This window comes from Carcharodon carcharias, chromosome 4 (assembly GCF_017639515.1).
Source record: "Carcharodon carcharias isolate sCarCar2 chromosome 4, sCarCar2.pri, whole genome shotgun sequence".
Classification (NCBI taxonomy): domain Eukaryota; kingdom Metazoa; phylum Chordata; class Chondrichthyes; order Lamniformes; family Lamnidae; genus Carcharodon; species Carcharodon carcharias.
Window position 1 is genome coordinate 164,715,609 of NC_054470.1, and position 27,407 is coordinate 164,743,015.

Consider the following 27,407-nt stretch of genomic DNA (forward strand, 5'->3'; position numbering starts at 1 on the left):
AATTTTGCACAGAAATTCAGCTGTGCTCAAGTTAAGAAATATGATATAATCTGGAGGAACATCAAGTATTAGTCTTCTCCCTCAGCTTTTCCTTGGACTTTATGTCCCTCACACACTCAAGGGGAAGGCAGTTCAGAAATAAAATGAGGTAATGTTTAAGTAACAAGACTGTTGACTTGGTTAACTGGGACAAATTAGGATTCCTTATTCAACCTACAAAGGAGAAAGCTAACAGGCCTGGGCCTATTTACAGCAGTAACATACACAGTGTCAGTTTAACATACATATGGAAGATTTAACAGCAATTTAATGGAAAATAATGAAAATTAACAATGCACTGCACTTTTACAGAAATTCAAAATAAATACGTACAACATGAAAACTTTGTAGCATAGTGTCCAAAGATTAAACAGCCTGACCCAGTTTACAACGGGCAGGGTACAGACTGTACCCGGCCAGCCTGTGCTTGCAAAGCTCAAAACAGGGTGTGCAACATTAGATGTGATTCTGTGGTTGAGGATTATTCAGCAAATGTTGTCCAATGTGCTAAGAATTAAGCTGACAACCAATTTAAGAGAGTCAGTGGGCTGGCAATGTGGCAGATTGTGTGTACTGGAAGCTGGATGTATTAATACATAAGGCCCTGCTCTTTGCAGACAGAAAGAACATATACACACATTGCACCTGTTTCAGCTAAACAAAATAAGTGACAGCCATTCGCTGACTCATTTCTCAGGACAATGCCTCGACCAATCAGGGTCAAGCTGTCTGGCTTAAAATTCAAACAATGCTTGGCAATTAATTGTCAGTCACCATCAGTGGTGCATTCTCCATGGCAACGCCACTTGCCAACTAATCAGCACTCTCTTCACAGATAGTATAAATTGTTGTTTTCCCCTTATATTGGTATTCTTGCGTATGTCCTGATGAGTGCAAGACGAAAAACTTCGATGTCTCTTTTCTCAGCAATAACAGGAGTTTTAACGGCACGGAAGGAGGCCATTTGGCCTGTGTCTGCACCGGTTCCCCAAAGGAGCATTATGACCTAGTGCCATTGCCCTACCTTTTCCCCATACCCCTGCACATTATTTGAATAGAAACAATCATCTAATGCCCTCTCGAATGCCTCAATTGAACCTGCCTCCACCACACTTCCAGGCAGTACATTCCAGACCTGAACCACTCGTTGTGTGAAAAAGTTTTTTCTCGCATCACATTTGCTTCTTTTGCAAATCACTTTAAAATCTGTGTCCTCTTGTTCTTGATCTTTTTATGAGCGAGGACAGCTTCTCCCTATCTACTCTGTCCAGCCCCCTCACAATTTTGAACATCTCTCCTCAAGTGTCCAAAGTGTTGATTTACAAGCACCTTCCAAACCTGCAGCTCTACCACCCAGAAGATCAAGGGAAGCAAACACATCACCCGAAAGTTCTTTCCAAATCACACACAAAACGGTTTGGAATTATAACACCATTCTTTCCTGGATAAAGGTGGATGTATAATACTTTGATTTCCAGAAGGCATTTGATAAGATGCCACATCAATGGTTATTGTGGAAAATAAAAGTAGGTGTAGGTGACAACATATTGGCGTAGATAGAAAATTAGCTAGCTAATAGGACAGAGTTTGCAAAAGTGGATATTTTTCTGGTTGGCAGGATGTGCCACAGGGATCAGTGCCTCATCTTTTTACAATTTACATAAATGACTTGGATGAAGGGATTGAAGGTATAGTTGCTTAGTATGCTGATGACACAAAGATAGGTAGGAAAGTAAGCTTTAAAGAGGATGCAAGGAGGCTACAAGGGGGCATAGATAGGTTAAGGGAGGGGACAAAGATTTGGCACATGGAGCAAATGTGAAATTGTCCATTTTGGCAGGAATAAAAAGAAAAAAAGCATTATCTAAATGGTGAGAGACTGCAGAGCTCTGAGATTCAGAGGGATCAGGGTATCCTAGTGCATGAATCACAAAAGGCTCCTATTCAGGTACAGCAAGCAACTAAGAAAGCTAATACAATGTTACCGTCCATTGTGAGGGGAATTGATTACAAAAGTAAGGAGATTATGCTTCGGTTGTACAAGGTACTGGTGAGACCACATCTGGAGTATCGTGTGTACCGTGTGCCGGTTTCTTTATTTCAGGAAAGATGTAAATACATTGGAAGCAGTCCAGAGAAAGTTACTAGACAACTATCTGGAATGGGTGGGTCTTAGGAGGGCATGTTGGACAGGTTAGGCTTCTATTTGCTGGAACTTAGAAGAGTAAAAGGTGAATTGATTGAAACATAAGATCTTGAAAGATTTTGATAAGGTGGATGTGGAAAGAATGTTTCTTTTTGTGGGGACATCTAAAACTAGGGGTCACTTTAAAAATAAAGGGTTGGTTATTTAAGGCAGAGAAATTAGGAGATTTTTTTTCTCTCAAAAGGTTTGAGTCTCTTTGGAATTCTCTTCCTCAAAAGGCAGTGGAAGCAGATTCTGAATATTTTTAAGGCAGAGTTAGATGGATTCTTGATAAGCAAGAGGGTAGGCAGAAATGTGGAGTTGAGGTTGCAATCAGATCAGCCATTATCTTATTGAATGGCGGTGCAGGTTTGAGGGGCTGAGTGGTCTACTCCTGTTCCTAATGCATATGTTCATATGTTCATCGTTGCTAGGTCAAAATCCTGGAACTCCCTTCTTAACAGCACTGTGGGTGTACCTTCATTACATGAACTGAAGCAGTTCAAGAAGGTGGCTCACCACTAACTTCTCTTGGGCAATTAGGGATTGGCAATATATGCTGTCCTTGCCAGTGAAACGCAGATCCCACGAATGAAAAAATTCATGCCAATTCATTGATTGTGTTGGATGCATCAGTGAAGACTGCAGGTGTACACCTGTGGAGTAGCAAGCTATTGCTGACAGAATTTCTGCATTTAACTGCACAGGTACAGATGCTGGAGGTTCCTGTCTGTTTTACACAATAATGATAGTGACTGCTGATGGTTCTGTTGTCATTAGAACTGCAAATTCCAGGCCAAAGCAACCAAAGACAAAAGAGGAACCTTGCTCGTGACATTGGGCTGCCATATTTTCTTATTTTTGTATTCCCTTTCTCCCAAAACCTGGTTTGACTTTCTTCTATTTTATTTATATTTTAATGAAAATATTTATTACACATAATATATACGTTGCGCCACACTGACACGTTTATATTTCAATTTTGACTGGATGATGACTCATTTTCACAATCTACATTACAATGCAGACACACAAGTTAGTTTTAATCACAATCAAGGCGTCAGTAAATTATCCTAAGATCACTCAAGGCAAGTTGCCTCCTTCAAAGTTGGATCAGTGACCATATACCTTCATCAGGAGACTTTGCTTGAGAGCACATAATTTGCACCATTGGAAGGAGCAGACTTGACAAACTAAACTGCTTTTGCACCATAAGTTACCATTAGAATTTAAGTCAGTGTTTCTATGGGTGACAGTAGCAGATAACAAACAGTCTTCCCCAATTAATCAAGGACTCAGTATTGGTAAGATGCGTTACAACGTTACAGTTCCACGTTTTCATTGAAATTAAAGGAAGTGGCTGCATAATCACAGACTGCATGAAGGAAGGTATAATTTCTAAGCTATTGCCATTCTCCTTTTGGGTCTGTTTCTCTCCACCCTCACCTCAAAGTTGCCAAAGTGCAGATAAATTTGCCTACTTCTTTGCAAGGTAACTTGTCACTTGTCCCACTTTCATGAGTGCATTATTAATCACTAAATGCATGTAAATGAGCATCTATTAATGTAACATTGTGTAAATCATTAGGTCAGATGACCCTATCAATTACATTCAGTATTATGTAAACAATTCAAAAGTTCTTCCGTAATTGCTGCAGTACAGGTACAGGGCAACCATTCTACCTTCCATGTTGATGTCCAACAATGCATATGGAATAACTTAATTATTTCCACTTGGAAACTAACAAGTCAAAACAATTATGGGAGGAATGAAATTTGAACAGCTGTACATGTTGATTTTTTTTAAAAAATGCACTATTGGCTGTTACTGAAAATCTCTTGCAAATGGCATACTACTTTTACAGCTAGTATCCTTATTCAAAAATACACCAGATGTTGATCATGGCATGAAGAGCTGAAAAACAGTGCATTATCTCAAACCATAAATATGCAGTATAACCCAACAATACAGCTCATATTCATCGAGGCAAATAAACTCCACACAGTGGAGCACTTGAGACACCCACCAACACTTGCAAATCTTAAACGTTCACATTAAATCTAGCAGTCCAGTTCACAAAGATGGGAAAGTGCATATTTTCTAAGTGTGTAAAAGATTGAATAAGGCTGTCCAATTTCTTCATCTCATCCACCATGTTATTTTATTGACGAATCCAATATAAAATTGGCTGCAGTTTGCTGCTGAACAGCACTTTCACATGGATAACTGGCATGGAAATGGACACTGAAGAGTTCACATTGCTGTAATAGAATGCAATCTTCTGAGATTACGACATAGGCAGGTCGCTGATCTAAAGCAGCGAGTGCTTTATTTTGAATATGGTCCATGACTGAATTGACCAAGAATTGGCTGATAGCATCATAGAATACCAAAAGTTATCACCCTGTTGTTCTTAGCAATGACTTAATCACATTCATTTGACTTATTAGGGAATAATCTAAATTGTTTAAGTCAGTACACTTAGCATAAAATCACAACTAATCATATATCAAGTTATCAGAACATGCTCACATGGGGAGATTGAGTTTTATTAGCGAGGCAAAGACAGTGTGGCAGCACTGAACACCATTATCATCAATAAAAGCAAAATTACTGCAGATGCTGGAAATCCAAAATAAAAACAGAAAATGCTGGAAAAATTCAGCAGTCTGGCAGCATCTGTGCAGGTGAAACAGTTAATGTTTCGAGTCTGTATGACTCTGCTTCATAGCATCATCGTAAAGCAGGCAACAAACACAAGTTGAATTCATGCTCTACTTAGTTCTTCATCCAATCAAATAAAGACTTGAGTGGTTTCAGAGAGGGAGAAAAAAAACAAACAAGCGACATACCTGGTGACCTCTTCTCTAATGGCTATATAGTTTGTATTACTAGCACTCAGAATGCCATTCTCTCTCAGCAAATGGTGGTTAGGTCAGATATACCAAAATGAGTAATAAATTACATTGAAAATGATATTAAAAAGCGATCAGTGTTTAGATGGTTAAATGCTGAAAAGCATACATAATGTAGATAAGAGCAAATTAATTTAACTTACTGTAAGAAATGAATTGGAGCAACAATTCAAATGTGACTAGATATCAAAAGTACCTCTCTCTTCTAGAAAGTTGAAATACCAATCCCTAGTAATTCCTTTAAAAAGCTGTATAAATGGCTGGTTAATGAGGCTGAAGATTAAAGATCTACAAATGTAATTATTTAATCCTTTATGAAAAGCTATGGTTTCATTCATATGATCTATGGAATGTAACCAGATCAGACATACATGTCCCCTATGTTCATGCTCTGGATATACAGACTATTAAATATTACAGATGAAGAAGTTTTATTTTCATCTGTTTTATCCATGAAAGTAAGCAATACTTGGGCTCATGGCCAATTTTTCAGTTTACATATCAATGGCAGAAGTTGATCAGCATCACACCTATTGGTTACTTATTAAGTTCCAATGTATAAGAACATAAGATCAGAAGAAACTATAGTGTAGACAGCTGAAAAAAAAAAGAGGCATGCCTAAGCTTTTCATCTTGCACTCATCAGGACACCTCGCAAGAATACCAATATACAGGGAAAACAACAATTTATACTATATGTAAAGAGAGCGCTGATTGGTTGACGAGTGACATTGCCATGAAGAATGCACCATTGATGGTGAATGACAGTTAACTGCCAAGCATTGTTTGAAATTTAAACTAGGCAGCTTGGCTCTGATTGGTCAAGGTATTGCCCTGAGGAATGCGTCAGTGAATGGCTATCACTTATTTTGTTTAGCTGAAACAGATGTAATGAGTGTTCTTTCTGTCTGCAAAGAACAGGGCCCTGTACATTAATATATGTAGCTTCTAGTACATGCACTCTTCACATACAGTATGAATTGTTATTTTCCCCTTATATTGGTATTCTTTTGAGGTATCCTGATGAGTGCAAGATGAAAAGCTTAGGCATGTCTCTTTTTTCAGCAATCTACACTATAATTTCTTCTGACCTTATGTTCCTATACATTGGAACTTAATAAGTAACCAAAGCGAAATAGGTGTGATGCTGATCAGCTTTTAGTACTTCCAAACACTGACTCAGGAACAAATATGTCATAACATAGCTTGTGCATACTAGGGCATAACAATTAATAACTGCTTTGAATATTTTATATTAAGTTTAATTGCTACGGCTACACAATGAGCTTACTGTGCTTTAAATGAAAATGGTTTGATCCGTTTTAACAGAAACTGTGTATTTAACCCAACAGTGAAGTAGTGAATGATCACATTTACTTGCATCTTTCTACTTTTCAGGGGTTGTTTGACCATCAGTGATACAGATAGTATGGTAATCTTATGCATGCCTCTAACAGTGGTAACTTTCAGCTTTCTGGCCCTTATTTACATTACAGAACCACCCTAGAACACTAACTTTGGAACAAATTGTCAAACATAAGCTTGTGGAGACAAGATTTTACATCTCGTATGTAGCCAGACTGCAGTTCCACATGGCTGCACTATAAACAATGGGCATTCTGCTCGAGATCATTCATCAAGCAAAATATTTAAGCCATGTCTGTTCATGCTTCCCATCAAAGCAAAACTAGCATGATAGGTTGTTAAGTTATTTTATATAAAAACCCATAGAGAGGAGAATATCATTGCAAGTTTGCAGCATAAAGTACAAAATACATTTTATATATACCAACAGTTCATTTCAACATTAATTCTGTTGAGTATGTGAATTTTTAGCTATTTGGGAAAGTGGCTATAATGTGGTGTTACAATCATATATATCTAGTATAAAATCTGTAATAAACTAGGCTAGGTGAACATCAATTTGCTAATCACACTTAACATTCCCAAAAAAATTAGGTGCATTTGACAAAATCCCCAAATATTTTATTTGTCCCAAGTGAAAACCAACCAAAAAAAAACCCAGTTACCATAAATGAATAAATAAATTTGGACCTCAGCATTACCTTCCTTTACATATAGTTGCAAGTAGATGGAAAATGTGAATTAAGGGGCACTCATTTTAGGCCAAGGCAAAGCAAACCTCCCTATAAATTAAGGTACAGGGACTACATACTTACTATATTCTTCATGTGGTGACCCAATAAGTCACCAACAAAACATAAAAGGAACTGGAGAGCCAAATCCTTCAACAAGAGAACAATAAATACCACAAGCAAATAAATTTAGCTTCCCCCATTGTCCCCATTTGACAAACAGGGTTTTTCTTTCTAGAACTTTTTAAGACTGCGTTTTAAGATACACTTCTTTAGTTTTGAATAAACATAGCATGTGATAAATGTTGTGCTCATTATAAAGAGTAAAACAACTAAAAAAAATTAGAAGTCATTGTGTTCTACACTATACTGCAAGGAGCTTAGTGACTATTTGGAGAGAAGAAACAAAATACCTCAAATTGAACAGAAATGTTTTGCGTAAATATTAAATTTGAAATTAAATAAAAACCTGTATTCATTAGCAAATTTTGGCACACAGTTGTATATTTGTGGCTTATCAGTCACATACAGTAATGATGTGAATATTTTCCATGTAGATTGCAGGAGTATTTTAAAATGGCTATTCAACTGTATACACAAGCACATTTTGACAAAAGGTATTAGACTTCTACTCTTAACTAATGAGTGTTTAGCTAGTAACACACCATTTCCATGGTTTGCCTACAGACCAACTCATTTCACTCATCTGGCTTATATTAGGAATAGTATAATACTTGTTCATCATAGCTGTGTCACAATATAAAATACAAAATATTTTCAACATTTAGATTGGGGTTTTCAAGCCCAATTATAGGTGTGCATCATGCAGCTTTGGGGAGTCTAAATCCAATGATTTGCATACATCTCAAACTGCGAGACTTGGTGTTCTGATTCAGAATTTGTCTATCAATGAGGCAACCACACTAAGAGCCTTTTCCAAACATCCAACTCTCAAAATGCAGAATAAGTTGACAACTGTGACATGTAAGCACAAGCAGAATTCAGTTGCCTCAGAAAGGAGTGCCAGAGCTTGAAGGTCAGATTTTGGCCATTCACACTTCAGAGTAATAACTTAGTAACTGTGTACAGTATAAAGATTTCTGACATTAAACAAAATAGATTTAATAAATCTGAAACCTGCCCCATTTAATGTCATAATATTAAGGCTAATGTGAGTACCACTCTGTGGGTTTGCTGTAGCAGATATGCCAGCCAAGCTTTTTTGATGGTGCTGATTGACAGCTCTTTGTCCCAGAGAAAAATATTTATCAGCTCTTAGCCGAGTGGTTCTTTCTATTCTACTGTGCTGCAGCTAACGAGCAAGCATGTATGTGAAGACTTGTAGGCCAGAATTAGCCTCGTAAACAAAGAAATAAAAACAGAAAACGCTGGAAATAGTCAACAGGTTAGACAGCATCAGTGGAGAGAAAAGGAATCAAGTTTCAAGCAGTCAGCCATGGCTCAGTCATCACAACTAAACTTGAGCATAGAAAATTACTGTATATGATTACTCATAAGACCACCACTGCAAATGCCACATGGAGAAAATAAATTCTAAAGAAAAAATAAACAAAATGAAAAAAATTGCATTCATATAGCTAATTCATATTCTCAGGACATCCTTTAACATTTCACAGCGAATAAAGTTCTGTCACTGTTAGCAGACAAATGCAGTAGCCAATCTGCATACAAGAAAGTCCCATAAATAGCAAGGAGATAAATAACCAGTTGATATAAAATGCTACAAACGTTGGAAATTTGAAATAGAAACAGAAATACTAAGTACGTCTGGCAGAATCTGTGGAGAAAGAAACTGGATTAACATTGAGTCGAATAAGACTCTAAGCTAAACTGATTTATTGAAGAACACATGTTGGCATAAACACCAAAAGAAAAACCTCTGCTCTTTTTTACTATGATTTGCATTCATTTGAATACGTACTTTAATGTTTGATCTGAAAAGATGATATCTCTAACAATGCTGTGTATTCACTCAGTGTGGCACTGAAATGCCAATGTTAACAAGCTTTGTGGGCTGGATTTTCATCCTCGAGGCAGGTACAGTCAGGAAATTTCCTGGTTGGCATGCTTGAAAAGCAGGATTTTTGTTTGGGGGGGGGGGGTTGCGCGGTTGCAGGTACTGACTGGAGTGAGTCAGGTCCATTGCCCCAGAAACAGTTCAGAGGCACAACACCTCAGAGTGCCATGAACAATGACTACCTGAAAAGCAGGTCAAACGCCATGAAAACTGCAGGGAGTTAGGATATGCCTACCACTGCAATGGAGCCAGCCAATCAGGAGTGCAGGGTGGGGTTTGTGACCCACACCAGCCCACACCTTTATCCCATGCTAATGAAAATTGGGAGCGCCAGGAATCCTGGAATTGGGCCCCGTCTGATATTTTTACAAAGTCTGCGGAGTCTCCCCTACTTCGCTAAAATCCATCCCAAATGTTCAGCTGCTTATGGCTGCAATCCTGTACAACTGTAACCACTGTTCTGCTCAAAACATCTCATTCAATAGGATAGTGGAATTTGACCTTCTATAAATGTAAATAGCTAGTTATTAACCTCATAAACCTTTTCTATCATTAAAATTGAAAAGAGACAATGCTCATCTTGTCAATTATCTAGATTTATTTTCTGATAAGCTGTAATATGTGCCTTGGATAATGTAAATCAAGATTTACATTAATGTGGAACAAGGGGTTGGCTTTGTCTTATTGCTATTAAACACAGGTACAAAAATAACATTGCTGCTAATGGACATAGCTTTTACATAGATGCGATTTATTATTTGCAAAAATTATACTAGGAATACTAAGAAAAGTATACATGTTTTAGTCATGTTGCCAGGGTTGGATAGAAATCATTAAAAGGCAACTTTTGTAAAATATTTATTTGCTCTAGGAATGTGAACAATATTGATTTGTTGGTCTGGAGTTATCAAGAGTCAACCATATAACATGGCCCGAAGTCACGGGTAGGCCAGACTGGGTACAGACTTCCTTCCCAGAGGGCATTTTAAAAAAAAATTCTGACATCTTCCATTTGTCATTTGCTTTACTGGCATTAGCCCACAAGTTACCAGAGTTACTGAATTAAGTTTCATAACTTACCACGCTCAAATCAACCTCCTAACTCAGTAGTCTTATACTGTAACAATACCATTCCCTGTGAAGGCTAGCGATTACCAAGCATAGATTTAACGTTTATAATGATTTAGTAATATCACTAAACACTTTCAAAGTGATTAAGATTTCAATGTGAGCCTGACTTGATGATTGCTTCTAATGCAAGTATATCCTTGCTTAAGTAAAGAAGCCAAAAGGTGCAGACTCACCAATGCTCTGCACAGTTGCAGCAAAGCTTCCCCCTTGTAATAAGTCCAACATTCCATATGCCTTCCTATTACTTGCTGTGCCTGCATGCTATCCTTTTGTGATTCATGTACAAGGACATCAAGGTCCCGCTGTAATGTAACATCCTATAGTCTGTCTCCATTTAAATAATATTCTGCCTTTTCTTCCAGCCAACCTCACATTTTCCCACATTATAGACCATCTGCCAAATTCTTGACCATTCACTTAACCCAATTCCCTTTGCAGAAACTCACCCTGATAACTACCTCAAGTTATCAGGTAAATATCATGCTCAGGCCCAAAAGTACTCATGGGGAATGCCAAAAGAATATGAACACGTCTTTCCTGAAAATAATGCAGGGATCACTGAGAAGTCAGGTTGCAGATCAAAATCCTTGGATTGATCAGCAGGATTAAATTGGGAGAGCAGTTATCCTTTGCTCCTTACTCCCTAAAAAAGACTGTACTTTAAGATTTGTTAGCACTTGTAAAGGTGGCAGAGATAGCAAATGTAAATTATGCATTAAAATAAAAGTTAAATTTTTCCTGCATTTACATTTAATTTCAAGTTGTCCAATAGTTTTAAACTTGACAGTACTCTACTGCAGCATTGAGAAAGTACTTCAAATCTATAGGGCTGGTATGATCAAGCTTCAGAGTCAATCACATTGGAAGAATGATGCAATAAAAATGAACTTGAGTAGGTTTAGGTCAGGTAGAAATATTATAAAATGATACAACATAAAAAGGGGTTTGTAAAGTGCTTGATGACAAACATTTTGCACGTTACTATCTGCCCATCACACTTCAGGAATTGAATGGCATAAAATTCCCATTTGCACAAAACAGCTAAACCTCCAACTCATGAGCAAATCCACTAACATTAATAATAAAAATATGGGTTGTAGTAATGCTGTAGCTGGCAGTGCCACCTCTTCTCAAAGATCCAAGTGATAGCGAGCCTCTTGAGTCTCTGACATTCATGTAACAAACAGGCCTTTTTGTGTTGGAGACTTAAATGGAAGTGTAGCAAAGAATAGTGGGATAAGAGGGTTCAATTAAAAACACAAATCTACAAGGATTATTACAGCATAGTTTGAGCAGCAGATTTAAGAGAAATTAATTTGTATTCTCCTGCTACCCAGATTCCAGCAATTGTTTTCTTTTATTCTTCAAGCTCCAGTTTAGAAAAAGAGTATGGAAGCAGAGCTATCCATAAAGAAAAACTGATTTAAGAAGTTTCATGCCAATAGTTCTAACAAATTACTCTTACTGTCCCTTACTGTTGCTGTGGCTGTTGGGGCTCAGCACTCAAACAGTATTCTCTACCTTGCTCATCAAAAAGCAGAAGGAAAAAAATTCCAAATACTTCCAATGCATTTAACAATCATTGACGGTAAACAGAAATATAAGAATATCCAGTAGGAAGACCTGCAGAGGAAAGAACCCTGCATATGAATATACATAGCTTCTAGCAATTGTAAGCAACATTGCGAACCCAACTGATAATCTTAAATTGGTTGTTAGTGTAATTCTTAGCACACTCGAGATTGTTCAGCAAGTGCTGTCCAGGAAGTACATGTCCAGGCATTGCGCCTTTAGCAACTAAACAAATGTATGGAGAACAACTGTTCCCTGGTGTATTCCCCAGGGCAACGCCTTGACCGGAGTCCACTTGCCAGCCAATCAACGCCCTTTTCTCATGCAGTAGAAATTGTTGATCCCTTTGAAATTTGGTATTCTTGTATTGTCCTGATGAGCGCAAGACAAAAAGAATTGACAGCATATAAATGAATTTAGTATTCATTCTTACTAAAATGAATAAGTAAAATATAAGCAGCAAAATAAACTTATAGCCAACCGCTGAAGTAACTCACTCAGAAGATCCTAGGGAACAGCAAAATTCACTAAGCTTACTTTATAACTGAGCCACACGATTAAGAACACCCATTAATTATGATCTTTCCATCCCACTGATGCACTCAACTTTGTAATTTTGGCCAAAGCAGTCCTCTGTACATACCAAGTAGAGAGTATCACATGCAGTATTGATAAAAATAACCATGCCAAGGGGAGTCATTCACAGTACAGAACAATAACAAATGTCATATTCAATATTGAAGTTTGCTTAGAGAAAATATTGCCGTCATTCAGGCAAACAGACATTTATACGCACATATAGCAAGTTGCAAGAAAGGTAACAACAGTCTACGGCAAATACTGGAGGTGGAACTATTCTATCCCCACAAGCTGCTGTTGGACCTTCAGTCCCTTTTTCCCTCCAGACTGATTGAAGGCCAAACAATTTTCACCATCTAGGATTACTGTCTAAAACAGAACTCATTTACAGGAATTGACACTGAAGTCAGTTTGCCAAAAGGAATCTCCACTCTGCTTACAGGTGGAATGGATGTGGCAAAATGGAAAACAAGTTCAACTTCACATCCTACAATAGTCATGCCAACATTTCCTTTTACATTTATTTTAAATTAAGTGAGAAGAACTTTTTTCATACTGTGATCACTTGTCAAACAGGTTTAATACCACCACCCACACAAGAATGCATTTTAAATACAGCAGCCAAGGACTCTGAAGTAATATGAATGGTTTAGAAGGCTATCAAAATGCTGAAATTCAATTGCTAACTTTCATCACGCATTTTGCTCTTCAATTTTTGACAAGAATATTAATTGTTAGTCTTCAAAGGACTAAATAGGCAACAGAAGAATGTCAAGATTGGAAGTATGAAATATTAGAGAAATGCTGGGTCTGTATTAGATCTACTCTGATGAAGAGTCATACGGACTTGAAATGTTAAATGTTTTTCTCTCCACAGATGCTGTTAGGCCTGCTGAATTTTTCCAGCATTTTCTGTTTTTGTTTTAGATCCACTTTTGTTCAAAAGCACAAGATAAATATAGGTAAAGATCATGTGACTCAACTTAGTCCATAAGCACCCCACAATTTTCCCACTGTAACATCCTATTCTTTTTATATGTTATTCCGTGTATTTTGCTTCCACTACTTAATCTGGAGTCCATCCAAGGTTGATCACTTTTGGTGTTAAAATATATCCTGAGATAGAGGTAGTTGTGATTTGGGAAGGGAATTTGTGTAAGGGAATTTTCTGAAAACAAGAGTTGGAGAGCTGACAAACAGCAAAAAGGACACTAACATCTTCAGAAGGATATATTAATTAGGGGTAGGGCAGACAGGTAATAGATTCAGAGAAAGGAGAGTGTATTTTGGGAGAGGAAAAAGAAATGTAGGCATAAGACTTAATGGAAATACACTGAAGGGTGTGCAGGAAAAGAAATGCACAGAAATCTTTGCAAGTACAAAAGCAGATAGACAAAGTCATAAAAAAAAGCTTGTAGTATTTTCCATTTTATAAATAGGGGACAGAGTACAACAGCAGAGGTTATAATATCAGACAAGTCAATGACTAGATGTCACGAAGAGTACTGTCAGCAGTTTTAGGCACGCTCATAATTAAAAAAAATTAAGCTATCAACAGTTTACAATACAAGTTCATCAGGTTGAAAATCTACAACACAGACCAGAGAAGGCTAAGTGGAGATTGAACAGATGTTTCTACAGTTACGAAGGCATTTTAAATAAGAAAAATGGAGATATAATTATACAAATCTTAAATTGTAAGAACAAGGAATATTTTGCCAAAGGGGGTAGCTGAAGCAAAGAACACTGCATTCTTTAAGGTAAGAATGAGAAAGATATTTAGCTTTGTAAATAGGGGTATGGAATACAAAAATGAAGTCATGCTAAACCTTTACAAATCATTGGTTAGGTCTCGGCCATATTGTGCACAATTTTGGACGCCACATTTTAACAAGAACATGAAGGTCATGGACAATGTTTGGAGGAAGATGAGGCCAGAGATAAGGGGCTTCAGTTATGTGGAGAGATTGCTGAAGCTGGGTTGTTCTTTTTAGAATACAGAAGAGGCAAGGAATGATCTAATAGAGGTACTCAAAAATTTAAGGGTTTTTTTTAATAGCACAGTTAGGGAGAAACTTTCCTCTGAAAGAAAGTAGTTAGCCAGAGATCGTTCATTTAAAATAACAGAAATGAGGATAAGCCTTTTCTATCGAGAGACAGTAAGATCTGGTACTTGAACCAGATTGCATAGGAACTTTTGAAAAATAGCTGGATATGTACTTAGTGTTACGAATGCAAGACTCTATAATGCGGTTATGTTTTAAACTGCCTCCTTTAATAGGGGAGATGGTAACAGTGGTAATGTCACAGGACTAGTAGTCCAAAGGCCCAAACCACCCTGTGGGCATAGCTTCAAATTCCACTATGGCAGCTGGTGGAATGTAAATCTAATTAATAAATCTGGAATATAAAGCTAGTCTCAGTAATTATTGTAAAAACCCATCTGGTTCACAAATGTGAGATCTGCTTTACCTGATCTGGCCTACATGTGACTCCAGACCCAGAGCAATGTGGTTCACTCTTAACAGCTCTCTGAAATGGCTGAGCAAATAAAGGGCAATTAGGGATGGGCAACAAATGCTGACTTTGCCAGTGACTTCCACATCCCATAAAAGAATTTAAAAAGTTGAAGATAAAACAGAATGTCCTGGAATGGGGGGTGGTGAAATTTTACTGACGTCAGCCTGGAGACAGATCCACACAATTTGGTTGTCATGGATAAAGAGAGGCCCAGGTTGAAAACTAGAGAAAAACAAGTGGCGGTTTTCACACCTCAACCCAAAAGAGGGGGGTGGCAGGTCTTCTGGACTCAGGCTCGGAGATCCAGAGGGGAACATCGAAACAGCTACTGCTCTACAGAGAAAAAGACTGTTTTATGTTAGCCACTGAGTACAATGCCGAGGACAACTGTTTTTCTGCTCAAAGAGACCGGAATTATGGAGATTTAAAGACCAAGGAGTTGCCATAGTGGCAATGTGGCTGGAACTCAGGATGCTCAGAAGACTGAGTGAAGGGGCTTTCAAAGAACCCTGGAAGACTCACTGGGGTGTGGCAGGAAGAAGGGTGCCTGCCAAGAAGCCAGGCAGAATGTGGGACTTAATCTACCAGGCTACATATCTACTGAGCATGTAGCATAATGCACAAATATGTCATTAAATATTTTCAGTTGAGTTAGTTGATTAGTTAAAGGGGAATAACTTTTCTATAGTTTGGTATATTAGTTGCCTATTAAATAATGGTTAGTCTACGTTGATTTTAGTATGTCTGTTACAGTAAAAGCCTTAAAATGTGAAATCCTGTGCAATTTTTCCATCTGTCATTGGGATATTTTTAGAAGTTATTAGTTTCTATGGCAATCATAACAATATAGAGGGTGTTATTAAGAGGTTTACCGGTGATACAGAAATGGTTTGTGGTTAACAATGAGGAAAAAAGCTATAGGCTGCAGGAAGGTATCAATGGGTTGGCCAGGCAAGCAAAAAAGCGACAAATGGAATTTAATCCAGAAAAATGTAAAGTAATGCATTTGAGGAGGGCAGGCAAGTCAAGGGAATACACAATAAATGGTAGGATACTGAAGCATAGAGGAACAGGGGGATTTTGAAGTGCATGTTCACAGGTCTCTATAACAGGACAAGTAGATATGGTGATTAAAGTGGCACAGGGGATACTTTGCTTTATTAATCAAGACATAGAATATAAAGCAGGGAAATGACAATAGCATTGTATAAAACACTAGTCAGGCAACAGCTAGAGTATTGTGTACAGTTCTAACCATGGCATTGCAGGAGGGATGCGACCTCCCAGAGGGGAAACCAAGGGTATTTATGAGGACATTGCTAAGAATGGAGAATTTTAACTATGATGATAAAATGGATAGACTGGGGCTGCTGGCTTTTGGAAAAAAAAAAGAGGCTGAGGGGAGATTTATAAAATTATGAGGGGCCCAGACAACAGTGGATAGGAAGGACCTATTTTCCTTAGCAGAGAGGCCTATAACCAGGAAGCATAGATTTAAACTAATCAGCAGAGGGATTAGAGGGGAGTGGAGGAGAACTTTTTCTGGCAAGAGGGTAGTAGGGGTCTGAAATTCACTGCCTGAAAAGGGTGGTAGAGAAAGAAGCCTCAATGCATTTAAAAAATACTTGGATACATACTTGAAGTACCATAACATACAAGGCTACTGACCAACAGCTGCAAAGTGGGATTAGATTGCATAGCTCTTTTTCGACTGGTGCAGACATGATGGGCCGAAAAGTCCCCTTCTGTACTGTCAATTTTCTATGTTTCCATGAAGCGGGTTAATTTGCTGGGCTATGGGGAAAATTAACCTAAACTGAGTAGCTCTTTAAAAGAGCCAGAAGCATAATGGTTTGAATGGCCTCCTCTGCTTTAAGATTCTATATTCTAATGAACTGTTAAAAGCAAAAAACACAAGGCTACAAGAAGAGTAGGGCATGATGGATCGAAAGTCTTCCGCTCTACTGGAAAGTTATGGTTCTATGGCAACTACATGATCACATTTTTACAGTACCAGATATAATTTTTGCACTTTATAAAAATAAGTTGCAGAACAATACAGCTCCCAATATGGCACATTCAGTGGCCATCTAACAACTTTAGTTTACAATATCAACTGCTTTGTAAGACCTATTTTCACAAGTTTCAATCATTTCAGCCATCCAAACATCATGCAGGTCTCCAAAACAAAAACAGAATTACCTGGAAAAACTCAGCAGGTCTGGCAGCATCGGCAGAGAAGAAAAGAGTTGACGTTTCGAGTCCTCATGACCCTTCGACAGAACTTGTTCTGTCGAAGGGTCATGAGGACTCGAAACGTCAACTCTTTTCTTCTCCGCCGATGCTGCCAGACCTGCTGAGTTTTTCCAGGTAATTCTGTTTTTGTTTTGGATTTCCAGCATCCGCAGTTTTTTTGTTTTTATGCAGGTCTCCAAGGCTAGTTCGCTATTTTACATTAAATTTATCTGAACAGAAAATTGTACTGTAGGTTGGCTGGGATTCACAGAAACAGGTGAATTATTTTGACTTGGCCAGATTTTACATTACAAAATGATTATGCTGTCAATGTAGAATGTGTCCAAACACTGAATTCAAGACATGCCTATAAAAAGTGTTGCAGAGTTTATTGCAACGTCTATAGTAGAAGGTTTTATTCTTTTCTTTATTCTTTCATGGGTGTGGGCATTGCTGGCATTTGTTGCCCATCCCTAACTGCCCTTGAACTGAGTGGCCTCGTTGGCAATTTCAGGGTCAGTTCAGAGTTAACCACATTCCTGCGGATCTGGAGTCACGTGCAGGCCAGACCAGGTAAGATTGGCAGATTTCCTTTCCTAAAGAGACATTAGTAATCCAAATGGATTTTACGAAAATCAGTGATAAGTTTCATGGTCACCATTACCGAGACTAGCTTCCAATTCCAGACTTTATTAATTGAATTTGAATTCCATAGTATTGAACCCATGTCCCCAGAGAATCAGCCTGAGCCTCTGGATTTATATTATCTGACATTATCACTATGCCACCATCTCCCCATGTTACTGAACCATTTGAATTTTATTTCAATCAACAAGAAGCCAAACAAAGTCACATGCAAAGAGATTTAGCAACCCTTATACATTCAATAATTTGCAAAGCACAAAAGACAAATCATTTTCTTCTTTTATAATCTAGTCTACAATGAAGGGATTTAAATGCAATAAGAGAAATTTGCAGCCAAAGTTTTGGGATTCCAACATTTCACCTGCAAAAAAGTGATTAAAAATGTATTTTATGCAGTATGAAATAATAGGCATGAAACAGCAGCACTTCAGCAATATTTGAAATGAATCACTATGAGAATCTTATGATTTCATGAAAACCTTTAACAATCTTAGTAGTCTCGCAATCTACAACGGTTACAATTGCAGACGTGCCACCATTTCAAATAGAAATTAAACAGCATTCTACATATATGCAAACACAATTGGAAAGTACATCAACAATTCAGAATTGCATGTATAGACTAATTTACCACCAAATGATGGCTGCAGTGCTTATATGGCAGCATTTCTAGCATATCTGGGGAGACTAAACTTGTCCATGCCTGAAGCTGCTCATGGAAGAATTTTGCTTCCAGACAAAGAAAAGCAGTATACCACTTTACAATGTCTTAAATCGGAGGAATATCATTTTCTTCTCTTCAATACTAGGCAAATTGCCACCGAAAGCAGATTTTCTGCATCAAATATAGCTAGATAAGTACCCCATTGGAGAAAGAATCAAAACTCATAAGGAGCAATAATAGGAGACAAATCATTTGGTGGTAACTTAGTCTGTACATGCAATTCAGAGTTCATAATGTACTTCTCAATGGTATTAGCATTTTCAAAAAATATGCAAAGTATGGTGTTCAAGGATCAATGCTGGGACCACTGTTGTTCACCATTTACATAAAGAATTTAGATTCTGGGGTCGTATTTACAATTCCAAAATATGAAGATGATCCCAAACTGGGGTGTAGTTAATACAGGAGGACTGCAACAAAATACAGGAAGACATTAATAAACTCTCAGAATGGGGATGGAATTTGGAAATGACCTTTAAGTGTGAGGTAGTACATTTTGACATTAAGTATAAGAAGGTCACATATTCCTTTGAAAATAAGTGTCTAAATGGGTTACAGAATGGATGGATCTCAGGGTACAGATACACAAATCACTACAAGTTGCAACAGAGGCTAATAAGGCAGTAAAAAGAGCAGCAAACCAAATTCTGCAGAATAAATTGAAATAATACAGAATTTATACTAATTCTGTAAAGACCGTTGGTTAAACCACACTTGAGATATTTGTGAACAGTTCTAGTCTCTATATTGCAAAAAAAAATAGGCACCAGGAAGGTGGACAAAGGATGATACTAGAACTGAGAAGTTAAATCTATCAGGAAAGGCTGATCAGGCCAGGGCTCTTTCCTCTAAAAAAAAACAGGTGAACGAAGGGCAGCATAACTGAAATTGTCAAGTCTATGAAAGGGTTTGATGGGGAAGTCAAAAAGATGTTTTCACTTGCAGCCACGATGAGAACTTGGGCCCATATATATAAGATAACATGTGAGAACCTCGCACAGGATTGTTCTATATTGTGCAGTCTTATCAGGAAAGGCAGCACTTCCAACAAACCGAAGATTTGCACTGGCCAACAGGAAATGTAAAGCTTCACAAGCGCCTCTTCCGCACCAGAATGCATGTGTCAAACATGCACCAGATCTTTTTGTGCTCAAATTGGACTGATGAGGCACCGTCAAACACATTGCACCTGAAACTTAACTTCCTGACTTCTAGTTGAAGTGAAGGTCATATTCAACTACAAAGGACAAGCACACAACTAACATATAAAGAATAAAAAGGTGGGGCTGATTAGAGATCAAAACTAAAATCTTGTGGAGACAGAGGACACAGCTGAGGGACTAAATAATTACTTTTAATACATGTTCACAAAAGAGGATGCTATGATTAACTGAATGAGCTCCCTCTGTGAGGTATTATGCTATGATTCCAAATCCAGTAAGGAATCCAGGAAAAGCTTACTCAGAAAGCGGTTATGTTGGTTTTAGATGAAGAAGGGTGGGACGAGGCTTGCGTGGAACTCCATCGGACCGGTGTTTAAATACTTTCTAACACTTTGTAATCAGATACTCCATAGAATACAAAGATCTCTTTGCTCCTTGAACCAAGAAAATATCAGTCTTTGGAATGTGGGCATTATTGGCTGAAGTCACATTTAGTAGTCATCACTAGATGCCCTTACGAGGTAGTGATAGCTTTCTCATTGAAGCACTGCAGCTTTTGCATTGACGACACTCCAGGAATGGTGTTAGGTAAGGAATTCCAAGATGTTGACTCAATGGTGATGAAGGAACGATGGCATATTTCCAAGTCCAAGAAGCTATGTGACTTGAAGATGATGTTGTTCTTTTCAATGGTACAGTTGAGACTGGGAGATATCGTCAGAATAATCTTGGTGAGTTGCTCCAGTGCATCCTTTAGATCATGCTCTTGTCAGTGTGCCAGTGGTGGAAATTGAGTTTAATGGCAAGGCTATAGGTTGAGCAAATTGCTTTACCCTGAAACGTGCCTAGTTTTCCTTAAGGAGTCTTCTAAATAATAGCAGTTCATTACTGAGAAGAGAGGGGGCTAGATATAAATAGTGAACATGGATGAGTGTTCTTGAATTTGCTCCATTAGCCTTTCACAGCAAGGAAAAAAATTTAAATTTCCTATGGGTAACAAGTTCTCACACAGGGTCTGTGGAAACAGACATGTCTGGACAAAGAGCTTTTTCCCATTCCTTAATTTCTTTTGCTGCTATGTAAAGGAATTTAGAACTTATAATTTTAATACTAGAACTGATCATGTTGCATGTGACGCCATTCAGCCCATCATGCCTGTGTCAACTCTTTGAAAGAGGTATTCAATTAGCTGCCCTGCTCTTTGTCCCATATTGCAATTCAATCCATACCCTGAAAATGTCCTATAAAAATTTGAGAGAAAAATTGGAAAGTGTCACAGGGAAGGGGAAGGAAAACAGGAGGAGCTCAACGAGAAAGAAATAGATTGGCACAGCAGCAACATCTGTTCTTGGGTTGAGATTAGGAACACTGCTCGACTGCCGGGAACGCCCAACCCATGGTGTTTCTTGTATGGCAGCTGGAGCTACATCTCAATATATATTCAAACACTAAAATGACAGACAACCTATTTCACTTGGTCAACTGACTCCAATACACAGACAGGTTAAAAGACACTGTTAATGCAACTGAGGGGTTAATCTATTCAGAGTAGCAATGGTCAGAGATTAGGAACCCTGTGGTGAGTAACTCATCTCCTGACTCCCCAAAGCCTGTCGTCCATCTACAATGCACAAGTCAGGAGTGTGATGGAATACTCCCCACTTGCTTGGATGAGTGCAGCTCCCAGAACACTGAAGAAGCTTGGCATCTTCCAGGACAAAGCAGCCTGCTTGATTGGCACCACATTCACAAAGATTCACTTCCTCCACCACCAACGCATACTGGCAGCAGTGTGTACCATCTACAAGATGCACTGCAGGAACTCACCAAGGCTCCTTAGGCAGCACCTTCCAAACCCACAACCTCTACCATCTAGAAGGACAAGGGCAGCAGATACATGAGAACACCAACACCTGGAAGTTCCCCTCCAAACCACTCACCAACCTGACTTGGAAATATATTACTGTTCCTTCACTGTCGCTGAGTCAAAATCATGGAACTCCCTTCCTAACAGCACTGTGGGTGTACCTACACCACAAAGACTGCTGTGGTTCAAGAAGGCAGCTCACCACCACCTTCTCAAGGGCAATTAGGGATGGGCAATAATGCTGGCCTAGCCAGCGACATCCAAATCCCGTAAATGAATAATAAAAAAGGAAAACTGGAGGATGGAGGAAAGTATGTCTTAACCATGACCCTTTGCAGATACCTGGTTGAGACAGCCAAACTGGTTTTTGGAAGAAATTTTGTTTCAGTTAGAAATAATCTAGTGCTGTGGTTAAATCCAGCCTCCAAGTTTAAACATTTCCAGTTCTTTGCTACAATTCTACCTTAGCCAGAGTGACTGCTAATTTTAAGGCACTTGATTGCCACTGTTCACCTAAAGGGAGAAGGATTCCTTAACATAACCTTACATTTTCCTCCCCTAGATTGGGTACAACCAACAATGGAAAAACTTGGTTGTAATTTTCACCTACTACCTATCTACTTGCTTGTCAGCAACATCAACCAAAAAAATGTCACCTTTCACATGTACACTGACAACACTCAGCTCTAGCTCACCACCACCTCTCAAATGTCAGACTACTTGTTCAATATCAAGTACTGGATAAAGAGAAATTTCCTCCATTAACTATTAGGAAGGTCAAAGTCATTGCTTTTGGTCTTCGCTGTCAATTCTGTTCCCTAGGCACCGACTCCATCCCTCTCACTGGCCACTGTCTTAGTCTGAACCTAACCAAACCTTGGTCTTATATTTCACCAAGATGAGTTCTCAACTATTTAGCTTTGCTAAATAGACCACTTACACCCTCCTCTAACATCGCCCAACATCGCTGTATCAGCTCATCTGCTGCTCAAACTGCCATCCTTGCCTTTGTACCTCTAGATTTGACTATTCTAACAAACTCCTTGCTGGCATCCCAGATTCCACCCACCGTAAACTTCATCTCATCCAAAACTCCATTGCCAGTGTTCTAACTTGCACAAAGACCCACTGATCCATCACCCTTGTACTTGCTGACTTACAATGGCTCCTGGTTACAACCTCAAATTTTAAAATTTTCGTCCTAGTTTTCAAATCCCTCCATTGCCTCACCCTCCTCCAGTCCATATCTCTAACTGTGGCCTTGAGAATTCCCAATTTTAATTGCTCCATCATTAGTGGCCATGTCTTCAGCTGCAAAAGCCCCAAGTTCTGGAATTCCCTCCTTAAACCTCTCCCCTTCTCTTCCCTCTTATAGGCCTCACCTAAAACCAACTTCTGACCAAGCTTTTGATCCTTAGCCCTAATATCGCCTTACATGGCTTGGTGTCAAATTTTGCTTTATATGATCCTGCAGGATGTTTTGCATAGTAAAGTTGCTATATAAATGCACACCATTGTAATATAAACTCATTCATTCTTATACAGCTATGCCTCAATTAGCACTTATAATGTGTTCCCAAAAAACGGCATACTAAATGAAAATCACTTACCTGTAAGAAAGCAAGTAATTAATGGTGAGTATGTTTCTGTAATTTTTACATTAAAAACCTAATGGCTGCTCTGAAATCTAACTGGCCCAAAATACTCCTCCTTTACTTACTACATACCGCTTACCTCCCAACTTCACTCTTCCCACTTGCCATTCCTTCCTCCTGATGCTTCCCTCTCCCAGCCCTTTGCTCCTTCCCTCCTACCACTTGCCAGCCCCCTTGTTCCCTCCCACCCACCACTTTCCTCTCCCGACTCCCTCGCTCCCTTTCATTTGCTACTCCTCTTGCCATCTTACTCACCACCCACCACTCCCTCCCTGCCATTCGTCCCAGCCCTTGCTCACAATTTAGGAGCCAGCTATTTACTTGTCCTCCCATTTGCAAACTCCATAAAAAATATCAAAGGGTAGAAATTTAGCTAATAATCCGTCAACAATGAGGAAAGTCCATGAATTACGCCCAAAATATGTACACAAGTATTCAATTTATAAAATAAGTACAGTGGCTTCACATTACTGTGAAGAGAATAGAAACATAAGGGAAAGAGGAACAAGGAAAGAAAGTCAAAAATACAGTACATCTGGCACATCATGGATATAGGGCATCTTTAGTTCAAAACTTAGCACCTTCAAGAGCCAAGTATTATGCTTGTTTAAACAAGGTGTGCTCTATTCTAAAGGCCCCAAAACTTCAAGAGTCAAGATTGAATTTTCTATGAGAGCACTTTTGTAAGTGTAATGCACACAGTTCTTCCTAATATAAATATGATAAAACTTATACACCACTAAAACTGCTTTGCCAAATATTCCAGCTTGGCTGGATATTACACCTTAGCATGTAGATAAAATATCAAACCCAACATACACCCTACTCATATTATAAAGCTCTCATTTTGAACAATACTACCAAACCTTAGCTTAGAACTTTGCAAAATCATGGATCATGCAGTGAAGCATTTTTTGCAATATACTAAAATCTCTGCCTCTCAAGGGCCATGTTACGAAGGAGAAAGTTGACAAAATCATCAGATACAAGGTGCAGGGAGAAGACTGGAGAACATTATTAAAAATGTAGATAACTTCCATCCATCCCCACAGGCAGTGCATACATCACTAGGGAAATAAAGATGCTTTTTCCCTTCCAAATGTCTATCCTCATCATGCTCCCCTTCACCAACTCACAGTACCAATGAGATTGCTAAATGGGACAGGTTTGTGAAGTCCCAAAAGAATGCTCATCTACCAGGAGATACTGATTCTAGAAGACTAGGCCAGATCGTAACACTGTCCTGTAGTACATAGCCAAGGTTTAACTTTTAAGCAGTGGATGCAAAATTGATTCTTCATATAAAAAACTGATCACCACTGCCTTATGTTTGATACCAACAGAAAAACACAGTTGAAAACAAACTTAAGTCTAACATACAGAGCCTCTCAATTGCCTTACTGGAACAATTTTTTGAGTTTCATTTAAATGTTGGGAAGACTGAACACACTGTTTTTAGTCCTGGTTCCAAACTCCATTCCCTAGCTACTGATGCCATTGCTCTCTCTGACAACAATCTGAGACGAAGATGGTTTGTTCATAACCTTGGTGTCACAGTTGATCTTGAAACAAGGTTTTGACTTCATATTCATATCACTAAGACCACCTGTTTCCACCTCTAAAGACTTTGCCCTTCTCAACTCATCTGCAGCCAAAACCCTCATCCATGCCTCTATTACTCTAGACGAGACTATCCCAATGCGATCCTGGCTCATTTCCCACCTTTCATTCTCCATAAACTGAAAGTCATCCCAATCTCTCCAATCGTGTCCCATTCCCCAATCACCCCTGTGCTTGCTGACCTACATTGGCTCCCGGTCAAGCCATGTCTTGATTTTAAAATTCTCATCTGTTTTTTCAAATCCCTCCATAGTCTTGTCGTCGTCTCCCCATCTCTGGAATCTCCTCCAGCCCCACAACCCTTCGGGAGTTCTGCACTCCTCTAATTCTGGCCTCTTGTGCACCCCAAATTTAATTGTTCTACCACTTGTGACTGTGCCTTCAGTTGCTTAGACCCCAATCTTTGAAATACCCTCCCTATACCTCTGCATCTCTCTTTACTCCTTAAAACCTACTTCTTTGGCCAAACTTTTGGTTATCTAACCTCATATTTCCATTTGTGGCTCAGAGTCATATTTTGTTTCATAATGTTCCTGTGAAGTGCCTTACGTTAAAGTCACTATAAATTGTTGAAGTTCTTATTCATAATTAACTGCCAGGCTGCCATCAGTTCAACTGTATTTAATGTTTCAATAAAATCTTTCCCTTGAACCCCTTCCATCCTAAAGCCTGGAATCCACATCCACACAACTAAAGAATCTTCCAATGATTACCTTTAAAAATGGCTTTGAAGGTCACTTTTCTGGGTTAGCTCGGAGACTGAACATTAATATTTGATCCAGATGCAACATTATGACCATGTCAAAAATCATATGCTTGCAAAATAAATCATCAGTAGGCCAAGGAGGGGTAATATTGAATTATATCACTGTCACCTCAAGATCACTTTGGACTTTTAAAAAAACAATTAAACATTTCAAATCCAATTCCTCACAAACTTCACTATTAAAACAAAGTAGGGAAATTATGTTAAGCCTGTATCGAACCTTGGTTGGACCGCAATTAAGAGTACTGTGTGCAGTTCTGGTCACCATGTTATAAAAAGGATAGAGAGGCACTGGAGAGGGTGCAGAGAAGATTTAAGGATATCAGAAATGGATGGAGTAACATTTCAGGAAAGGATTAACAGACTGGGTCTCTGCTTTCTTGAAAAAAGGATGAGATAATAGAGACCTTTAAAATTATGAAAGGTTTTGATAGAGTGGATAGAGAATGTCTCCTCTTGTGGGGAGGAGCATTACCAGATATAAATATCAATATAAGATAGTCACCATAAAATCCAAAAGGGGATTCAGAGAAACTTCATCACCCAAATAGTGGTATGAACGTGGAACTCCGCTACATCAGCAAATGTATTTAGGGGAAGCTAGACAAGGATGAGGAAAATGGGAAAAGATTGTTCCAATGGTAGGTTTAGATGAGAAAAATGGGAGGAGGCTTGAATTGAGCATAAACACTAGCATGGACTGATTGGGCCAAATGGCCTGTTTTTGTGCCATATATCATATGTAATGAAATTGATAAGCTGTTGTGAATCCAATTTTGTATCTTTATTTTCTTCCATCTTAGCATTTCAAGAACTGTCTAAATGGACTTATGGACATCTTTGAAGAACATAATTGCATTTATATAGCATATCATCACATCCTCAGCACACGTCTATTGTAATTGATGAATTCGTTTTGAAGTGCAGAATCCTGGTGTTGTGCAAGCAGAAAAAAGTCAAACAATGAAAAAAAGTGAGAGAAAATCCAAAAATTGGAAGGGAAGTAACTCTGGATTTAATGAAACTTTTACAAGTTTTTTTGCTGGTGCAATCCGCTTCACTTACACAAATACATATTGTGGGGGATTATACTCCTCAATTCTATGTATGTAGTAAGTGAACTTAATCAATGACTTAGTTAGCTGATCTCAACCATTGTACCAAATGATTCTACTGCAGAATTGATAGGAGATAGAGAAGACTAAAATAATAATGTACCTGTCCCAATTCTCTATCTAGTGAGATCTGCCTCAAAATCTCCATACATGCATGGTTGTCAAGAACGTTAACATTCAGATATGACACCCATGACTATAAAACTTGTGTCCAAGAAGGCTACTGATACCCATGTAACTGCACCCCAGCAGAACTCACCACCTTCAGGCGAGGGGGAACAAAGAATATTGAAACATAAAGATACACAAGCAATTTTCTCTTAACTGATTTTTTTCAGCCCACAGTTCTACAAATAATAATTTGGTCATTTTTCATGAACCAGAGGTTAATGTGTAAATAATCTGCAAGCAGAAGTAGTGTTTAAAAATATATATGAATGAGCCAGGCTTTATAACTCACCAATGTCAATAGTAAAATATAATTCCTAAGTTATTTCTTCAGTTTTTTAATTCGATAATTACAAGAAATTAAGTGTTACTT

The 27,407-nt window shown here is 38.4% G+C and overlaps 1 protein-coding gene across 1 annotated transcript in view; it reads right to left on the minus strand.

Moving 5' to 3' along the window:
• The window catches only part of pik3r1 (phosphoinositide-3-kinase, regulatory subunit 1 (alpha)), a 100,724-nt gene that overhangs the window by 70,226 nt on the left and 3,091 nt on the right, over window positions 1–27,407 (minus strand). The window lies entirely within an intron of this gene.